Source organism: Oryza brachyantha, chromosome 8 (genome assembly GCF_000231095.2).
Source record: "Oryza brachyantha chromosome 8, ObraRS2, whole genome shotgun sequence".
Lineage (NCBI taxonomy): Eukaryota > Viridiplantae > Streptophyta > Magnoliopsida > Poales > Poaceae > Oryza > Oryza brachyantha.
The window spans coordinates 5,444,506-5,454,067 of NC_023170.2; the positions used below are offsets into that span (position 1 = coordinate 5,444,506).

Here is a 9,562-nt window from a genome sequence, read left to right on the forward strand (position 1 = left end):
CTGTCTTTTTGTTCGTCTACGGTTTGGGTACGTGCTCCCAAGTTGTATACTATATTTCCTAGAGAAAAACATCATGCATTGGTTGCATACAACAAATATAAGACATAAAAAATAGTGTATTAAATGTTGTACAGTCAAGTAAGTAGGCTATCCATTGTATAACTTATCTGTTTAGTTGTTTGTGTATATCAAATAGATAACGGTTGCCTGTACCGTTGTACATACCCTAAGGAATTCATAACTGACGTAGCGTTGAAATGGATGCCGACACCGGACGCACCTTCTTGAGAACCTAAGTGGTGTCTGTCTTACATGTGATGCCTTTCCCTAGACAAGGTGCTTTAAGTGACCTCCGGGAGATGCCAAGCCCTTAGGATCGGGGAATCCCTGGGGGCCTTACCTAGGTCCTCTTCATGAGTATTGATACTTTTCCTTTGGAAAAATGGTGGAGAATTGTCGAGGCTTGAGGCCCCAGGAGCCTCCCACGTTCAGGACTCCGACACGATGACCCTACTGCCGGCCCTGTACATCTCCTCCAGGGAGGAAGTCCGGTTCCACCAACATTCTCTTATACCAGTTTCTGCATTTTCAGGGCAATTCAGATGGCTGTGAGTCGTATCCCAAAGGATTTACCTTGTAGCCTTGTTTTGCTGCTAGTTCTTGGATGACAGTACTCTATCTATCTGGGATATACATAGTAGTAGTACGGCATAATGGCAATGTTTTGTATGTCACATGAATTTGTTTCATTTTTTGCACAATATATACACTAATGTTCAAGTACTTCAGTGCTACTAGTTGTTCTCTGAATTCATACTGTGATTCAGGTTTGCTCTGTTCTATTTGGTCCCTCTATTTTTGTTCCCGCATGCTTGGCCACCGTATATTTTATTTTATTGATTTTTTTGTGAGAAACAATTGATTCTGCTAAGAGCAAGTCCAATAGAAGACCTAATTACTAGCTCCAAAATCTTTTCATGTAGCTAACATAGAGCTAACTTATTATATATAATAGTTACACACAACCATATGCTACATCATTAATGAATAGTTTACCTATCATATACAGACAATGTTTTAGGCCGCGTTTATTGAGCGCCGATAAGTTAACTTACCTCGGCGCGAAAAACATAGTAATAGATTAGTATATAATTAATTAATTATTAATTATTATAAAATAGATTAATATTATTTTTTAAAACAACTTTTCTATAGAAAATTTTTGCAAAAAATACACCGTTTAGCAGTTCGGGAAGGTACGTGTAGAAAACAAGGGAGATAAGTTAACTAAGATGGGGGACCAAACATGGCTTAGAACTTGTGCTGCAGCTGGTTGTAAATCTGTAGCCCGCTTTTTCATAAGCATAAACATAACGTGATAATTTTTAGAGTTTACTTACGTCACTTATTGTACTTGCACTAATCAGTTGGCCCCTAATTAATCTATATGGTGGGACCAATACATGCAATTGCTGATCGTAAGATATGTGGCAGGGATGGATTCAACGCCAAAGGTTGCCGTCAAGCCCAAAGGCAGACGATACAAACCCCAAGGTTTTAATACGAGGAATTAAACTTGGTCCAATTTTTCTCTTTTCTTTCTTCGGGGGAATTTGTTTCGGTGAAATTGAAAGTAGCGCATATTTAGGTTACTTCACCGTGCAAGTTCTAAACTCTTCAACTCTGCATTGCATTTTCTTAATCTCCTCGAGCTATGTGCGTTGAGTTTTTTTTATTTTTTGACGATTCTCCCAATGAGTTGACTTCACCTTAGCTGAATTTGCATAATATCATCTTGCCCTTCTTTCTGGAGAAAACGCTCCAGAACTCCAAATCAACCGGGCAAACGTTGCAGGATTTCCAGTTTGATCAAGCCTACCACAGGCAGAGGTATTTTCCTTTTCTCATTTATACTTTTATCTGCTGTATGACATTAACATCATTTTATTTTGTGGTCATGAATGGACTATGTGTGGGTGAAAGATTTAGATTGTCTGGTTTGCTTCAAAATAAATTGTTTTGGTTATTGAATATCATCAACAGATTGCGTGGATGTTTTATCTACAAATTTATTCAATCTATACCATTTTTCAGGTTACCACTAATTTTTTCTCCCTCAGATTTCCACTATCACATTATTTTATGCATGTGACTATCAGGAAATAATTGAAAGTTATTTCTAATGATCTGATTTTGAACTACCTATGCAGAAACACAGCGAGAAAATGGCAGAGACTGCGATTCTGCTAGCCATAAAGAAGATAAGCATAGCTGTGGCAGGAGAAATACTAAGCCTGTCAAAACCCATGCTTGCTAACAATGCTGAATTAGTCATAGCACTTCCGACTAACATGGAATTGGTGAAGGATGAACTTGAGATTATAAATGCATTTCTCAAGAGTGTTAACACTCGTGGTTACAAGGATGAAATTTTAGAAACATGGATGAGCCAAGTTAGGAGGTTGGCATATGACATTGAGGACATTGTGGATCAGTTCATCTATGTTGTTGGTGAACATCAGGGCAAGGGATTCTGGAGTAATTTTAAAAAGGTTGTCAAGAAACCCAAGTCCTTGTTTTCATTGGATGGGATTGCTATGGAGGTTGACAAGGAAAAATAGAAGGTCAAGGAACTGTCAGGTAGGAGAGATCGCTGGATACAGATATTTGTTTCAGTCCGATAAAAAGTAACAAAAAGTATCTCGAGGTACTGGTACCATCGTGCACATCCTACTTAGCTAGATCCAATGGTGAAAAACGATTTGGTACCTCGAGATACTTTTTGTTGGACCGAAACAAATCTCCTGTATACAATCAACCGTCCGTGGACTGGATGTTGATATACCAAACTATGATGATAAACAAGGAGAGTACCAATTCAGGCACAGCCTGCCATACTATGATGATGATGATGAACTTGTGGTGTTGATAAATACAGAGATACCCTCACAGAGTGGTTGTACTCTGAACATTGTTCTTCGCGTATCATCGCTGTTTGTGGTATGGGTGGCTTGGGCAAAAGTTGTCTAGTTTACAATGTCTTCAAGAGAGAGAGGACTCATTTTGATTGCTCTTCATGGATTTCTGTATCACAATCATACAAAATGGATGATATATTGAGAAACATGTTGAATCAACTGCGCGGCAAACGTAGCGAAGCAACCCTTGATGTTTCAAAGATGGGCATTGAGGTATTAAAAGCAGAGTTGAAGATGTTTCTACAGGACAAGATGTGCATAATTGCATTGCATGATGTATGGAGAGCGGGCAACGCTTCGGTGCATATTACTTATAGTATAATACTGTGCCAGTAGAACTAATCTCGTCCATTAATTTAAAAGGGTATTTTCGTACTTTGATTAATATTAGATTTGTATTTATTATTTTTTTATCACATTATGCACGGATCAAAAAAAAGTCCAGCAAAGCCCACTTACTGTCACAGTAAAAAAGACGATATTGCCCTCTCAGAATTCTACTACACCTAAAATTGTTGGTAGTATAATTTAATCACAACCGTCTAACAAAATTAGATCAATAGTCTGGATTAAATTATACTACAAGTAATATGTATCGGAGTCGGCTCATGGAGAGTTGCAGTTCTTTTGGAAATTAGAGACATCCTTTTTAACACTGGCAAGGGAAGTAGATTAATCATCACAACTAGAATCGATGAAGTAGCTGCGATTGCTGAAGATGCTTGTAAGATCAAGCTTGAGCCTCTGAGCAAGCATGACTCATGGATTTTATTTTGCAAAAAGGTGTTCTGGAGAACAGAAAATCATGCTTTCCCCCCAGAATTGCAGAAGTGGGGTGAAAATATAGTTAATAAATGTGAAGGTTTACCATTAGCTATTGTTGCTCTGGGGAGCTTATTATCACTGAGAGATAAAACTGAGGCAGTATGGAAGTGTTTTCATGACCAAATAATGTGGGAGCTACAAAACAATCCAGAGATAAATCATGTGGAGTGGATTTTGAATTTAAGTTATAGGAATCTACCAAATTATTTGAAAAACTGTTTCTTATACTGTGCAATGTTCCCAGAAGATCATCTCCTTCGTAGGAAGAAGCTGATCAGACTGTGGGTTGCAGAAGGTTTTGTTGAACACAGAGGATCAAGCAGCCTAGAAGAGGTTGCTGAAAGTCTTCTCAGAGAACTTGTCCATCGGAGCATGCTTCAGTGGTAGAGAAGAACAGTTTTGGCAGAATTCGACGTTTTCATATGCATGATCTTCTACGCGAACTAGCCATTAAACTGTCTATGAAAGGACACGTAGCCTAGTGGTTACAGTGACCTGAGTAGCATCCAAGGTCATAAGTTCAAATCTCCATAAGAGCATAAATTTCAGATTGGATATTTGAGAGACTAGATCTCCTACTTGGGTTAAGTTCTCAAAGTTTCAATAAAATAAAAGGCTATTAAACTGTTTGAAAAAGGAGAGTTTTGTTCAATCTATGATGATAATTCAGGAGTTGGAGAGGTTGTGTCAGATTCTCGCCGAGTGTCAGTGATCCGGTGCAAGACTTAGATCACATCAAGCCTAGCTTCGTCAAGGCTTCGCACTATTTTGGCATTTGACACAGCTATGCCGCAATCTTCATGGTCTTCTTTTGCTCCACCCAAATCGAAATATCTTGCAGTGCTGGACTTGTCAGGCTTGCCAATTGAGACCATCAGCAGTTCGATTGGGGAATTGTTTAATCTTAAATATTTGTGCCTCAATGATACTGATTTGAAGTCACTCCCAAAAACTATCACCAGGCTTCATAATTTGGAGACTTAAGTCTTGAAAGGACTCAGGTGACAAGTTTCCCAGCTGGGTTTGCAGAATTGAGGAAACTGCGGCATATACTTGTCTGGAAATTGCTGTACAATGAGCACTCAAGTTTCAGTAACTCCTTGGGTTTGGCAACAAGTGAAGGCCTCTGTAATTTGAAGGAATTGATAACTTTGGATGAAATTCAGGCAAATAAAAAATTTCTTAGCAGGCTAAGAAATTTAGCCCAACTAAGAGCATCTCTAATAGACAGCCCAAATCAGACTCTCCAAATATCTATTTGGCCACTTCCCATCTCATTTAGTCATTCAAATTTGTTTTTTACTTCAATAGTATCTCTATTCACGATCTCGATTCCAAGTCCATGATAATTGGGTCCCACATGTCATCCTCCTCTCTTTCTTTTTTTTTTCTCTCCCTCTCCCTCAATCTATCTCTCCTTCTTTCCTTTTCTCTTTCTTTCTCATTCTCTCTCCACGGCGGCAACAGAGGCCGGCGGTGGTGGATGGCGTAGGCGGCGGCCGGCTAGGGGCGCGCCGGGCGCGGACGACGTGAGCGGCGCTGGCGGCCGGCTGGGGGCGCGTCGGCTGGGGAAGGCACAAGCGGCGATGGCGGTTGGCTGGGGACGGCGCCGGGCGTGGGCGGCAACGGCGGCTACGGCGAACGACAAATCGACGACGACGACAACCCGAGCGGCGATGACGGCCAGCTGGGGATGGCGCCGGGCGCGGGCGGTAGCGGCGGCCGCGACAGACGACAAATCGACGACAACGACGACCCGAGCGACGATGGCGGTCGGCTGGGGAAGCGTCGGGCGTGGACGGCGCAGTGACCGGGGACGTCATGGGCTCAAGGGGATGGCGCGTCGACCGGGGACGGCGCCGGGCGCGGGCGGCAGCGGCGGCTGCAGCGGACGACGAACCGACGACGGCGACGACCCAAGTGCAGACAGCGGCGACGGGGAGGATGCAGACGGCGGCGACGAGGGCGGCGGTCTTGGCGGGCGGCGGCAGCGGCCTTGGACGGCGGCGAGGGAGGCCGGCCGGACGGTGGCGAGGGGTGGTGAGCCGGATGGCGGCGGGGGCGGCCGATCCGACCGCTGGGGCGGCTGGGAGGAGGGGGAGGGATGGAGAGGTGGTCACGCGTGGGGCCCACAGATGGCAAGTCAGCTTGGATGGCTAAATTTGGCAAGTTTGGAGGCTAGTTTGGCCAGCTATCTGGCTAATAAGTCTATTGGAGTGCTATTTTTGATTAAAATGACCAAATTTTGGCTTAGAGAGCGGGATAGGGTCTCTCTTGAAGATGCTCTAAGGAGCCTTTACATTTCGGATGTAAGGAGTAACTACTGCGCAGAATTGTGTTCTTGTTTTATCAAGGATGCAACATCTCTTGAGATTGCATGTGTAGGCAAGCAACCAAGATGAGTTGCTTAGGCTGAAAGCGTTGATATTACCTCCTGAACTTCAATTGACAAGAAAGTTGTCATGAAAAATGCTGAAATCTCAATCATTATTCTCAGCTAATGGAAATTCGCTTGTCAGACTAAGCTTATGCTGGTCTGATCTTACAGAAAACCCAATCCCATATATCTCCAAATTATCAAATTTAACAAGCTTACATTTTCAAGGACCATGGGCATCAACTAAGATTCCATACAGGCTTATTGCAGAAGTTGAAGGGGATGACCTTGAAAGACATGGTTGAAGTTTGCAAGATTTACATGGAACAGGGAACATTGGTCAGGCTTGAGTATCTAAAACTTGACGGTCTCAAACAATTGGCCGATGTTTCTGACGGTATCAAGTTTCTCTCATCCTTAAAGGAGGTATATTTTTGGAACTTACATGCTAATTTCAGGGCAAATTTACAAGAAAGTGCCAGAATGGGAAGGCTAACTCACATCTCTGTCATGAACTTGCGTTAAATCAAGGCGAGTTAAATTCCATAACCACCTCTTCCGCCTACTCTATGCATGAGGTTAAGCATGTCTCATATTGCACAACCAAAAAAAATGCCGAGGGCAATTTTCTCAATTTAGTTTGATTTCATTTTTTTTAGTAGTAGTAGTACCTTCGTGTTAATATATAGTTACTTCTAGTGATCCCACTGTAAAAGCAATTTGAGAAGTTTGCTTCCTACCAAGGCAGCTACCAACCTTTATCCCAAAAGGCTCGACGATATGCAGTCTGGCTCTGTCTTCCTCAGTCTGCTGTCTCTTGGAACAGTTCACAAATGTTAAGGCAAAATCGTTAATAGACAGTGAAGCAAATTGTGCTTGGATCGATTCAAAATGTAAATAGCACTCCCTCCTCCATAAGCAGGGGCGGAGCTACCATGCATTCCATACATGGAATATATTGTTGTATATACATATTTCTGAAAAAGCTCATCTTAATAGAATATGTGTTACTTAGTGCATATATATTGAACTATGTTGTCAATTTTACGATTATTACCTATTTGCTAAAATGAATTTACTGAATTGTATATGAGAATTCTTAGACGGACATACTCTTAGCTAAAATCCTATTGTAAGACTTTTTAGTTTTATCTAGATTTATCTATAGATGAATGTATATGTTTTATGTATGATTCTAGGTTCATTAGCATCCATACGGAGGGAGTATTATCTTTTCCAGCTTTTTTAAAATATAAATGGTTTTGGATATGTATACATTTATTTTATATTTTTCTTCCCCATTTACTCTCGCCAAATAAACTAACTCTTCTTAGAAATGAATGTCTCGTTTTTTCGGATGTAATAAAATACATGATGGCATGTTACAACTTACAACTTAATTTACAGTAGATTTTCAAAATTACCGTTGTCAAAACCCACATAAAGTGTCTCAGATACTTGTACTATCTAGTCCTCTCATAATTCACACTTGGTATAAAGTATAATAGGATCATGGACGTACTAGAATTTAAAAGCAATTCTTCACTACTTCTCGAGTTTGAATTATAATTACTCAATGAATTTCTCTGAACTCCATGGAGCAGGACCAGTTTATTCGGTTTTGGACAAAAAGAAAAGATTAAAAATTTATGTCCTGAAAAGACTGTTGAATACCCTACCAGGTATGGCCGCACGGCACTGCAAAGACAAACACACATACGCTGTACAAACCTTGATAAAGTTTGGTGATGACACTTTGATGGCGATTTATGTTCCTGTCCTTCACCATTTATGTGCTGCATTAATGGCCATTACCAACTTACCGAAATGTATTTACTGGACCGATCTTCTAGTGATCAGTTGGGTCAGTACATGAAGAAGCCATTGAAGATCTCAAGAACAAGTTCAGAATTCCAAGTTGTATTTCGGTCCAAGATTTCCAAAGTTTTGGGTCTTTTGACCCCCTCGCGCACTCTCCCTCCCCAACAAGATTTGTTCGAATTCTGTCAAATTTTGGAATTTTTCGTCAGAAAGAAACTTCAGTCTTATCAATCCACCCAAAATAGTTTTTGCCTTCTTTAATATGGAGCCCTGGCATATGGATCATAAAGAATAAAAAGTTCTTCACGCATTGCAATCCAGCTACATAAGCGTGGAGAGACTGTTTCACATATTGATTATGCCATAGTTAGATCTGTATAAAGCTATAGTAATCCCAGCAACAATCTCTTGGCTTTTAAAATGTGTGAAGTCAAACCTAGAAATAGTAAATTGCCAGTAAACACAAAAAATATTAATATTGCAAAGGTAAAATTGATTATAGTAGTGTTTTCATAAAAAATACTTTTATCTAATTATCATTTACTAGTATATTGCGGTGTTGCCCATGAGATGGAACGGGATTTTGTTAAAAAATATCATTAGCATTAAAGTAGAGCTAATAAAAGTGGTTTGATATATATAGGTATTAGTTTTAAAAAATAGGAGGGAGTTAGTAGTAGGATAGCCGGCAGATTCATCACCCACCACCACTACTACTCTTTATAGGAGTCTTTATAGGAGTATAGATAATTAGAAAAAAAAACAATAATAGAGCGTGTACACAAAATATTAAGATAACATGTAGTGTATGCTTCCTTGTAAATATCTGAATTTTCTAACTAACTATTATTACAGGTAAAGTCCTTTTTTGTCATTGAGCATTGCTCGAAGTCTATTTTTCATTCTGAATTACTAGACTATTTTTTTTATATATCAGATTAGTTACATTAGAACTTTCAAAGCCGGACACTCGACACCTTAAACCATATTTATGGTGGTTTTGATCAATACGAGAATGGTTTTTTTGCTAGTATGTCGTAGTTATGGACCTAATTAATTGACATTGCATCAACAAGTACGCAAATTAGTAAGAGTACAAACCAGCAAAAAACACCTCAATTCCAAACAAGACCATTAAAAAAGACCTTGTCGTGTTTTTTTTATCTGATTTTAAAAGTTGAGGGTGAAAAGAACCAGTTCAGGATAAAACATGGACTTTAAAACAAAGTTCAGTTCAGTATAAAACAAGGAGTGGTAAAAAAAAGTACTTTAGATAGAAATTATTAGTGCATACACTCTCCATCCAGGAAAAGAAACAACTTTCAAGAATGAATTTGGACTACTGGGGGTTTAAATTCACCAGAAATTGTTTATTTTTAGGACAGAGGTAGTATGTTCTAGGATCTTTCCCGCAGCTCAGTTAAAGCGAATGGTTGGTCCCTGGTTTTCCTTTTTCGGTACATTTGAGTGGTTCTTGGTGTGAACAACCCTTGTTAAGAACTGGTCAATTCAATTGTCCAGCACAAACAATCTACACCTGTATTTGCACTGAAATACGTGG

General features: G+C 40.0%; 1 pseudogene; it reads left to right on the forward strand.

Annotated features, from left to right (window-relative positions):
* Nucleotides 1-1,805: 1,805 nt before the first annotated feature.
* Nucleotides 1,806-6,350, forward strand: LOC102720731 (annotated as a pseudogene).
* The last annotated feature ends 3,212 nt before the right edge of the window (nucleotides 6,351-9,562 follow it).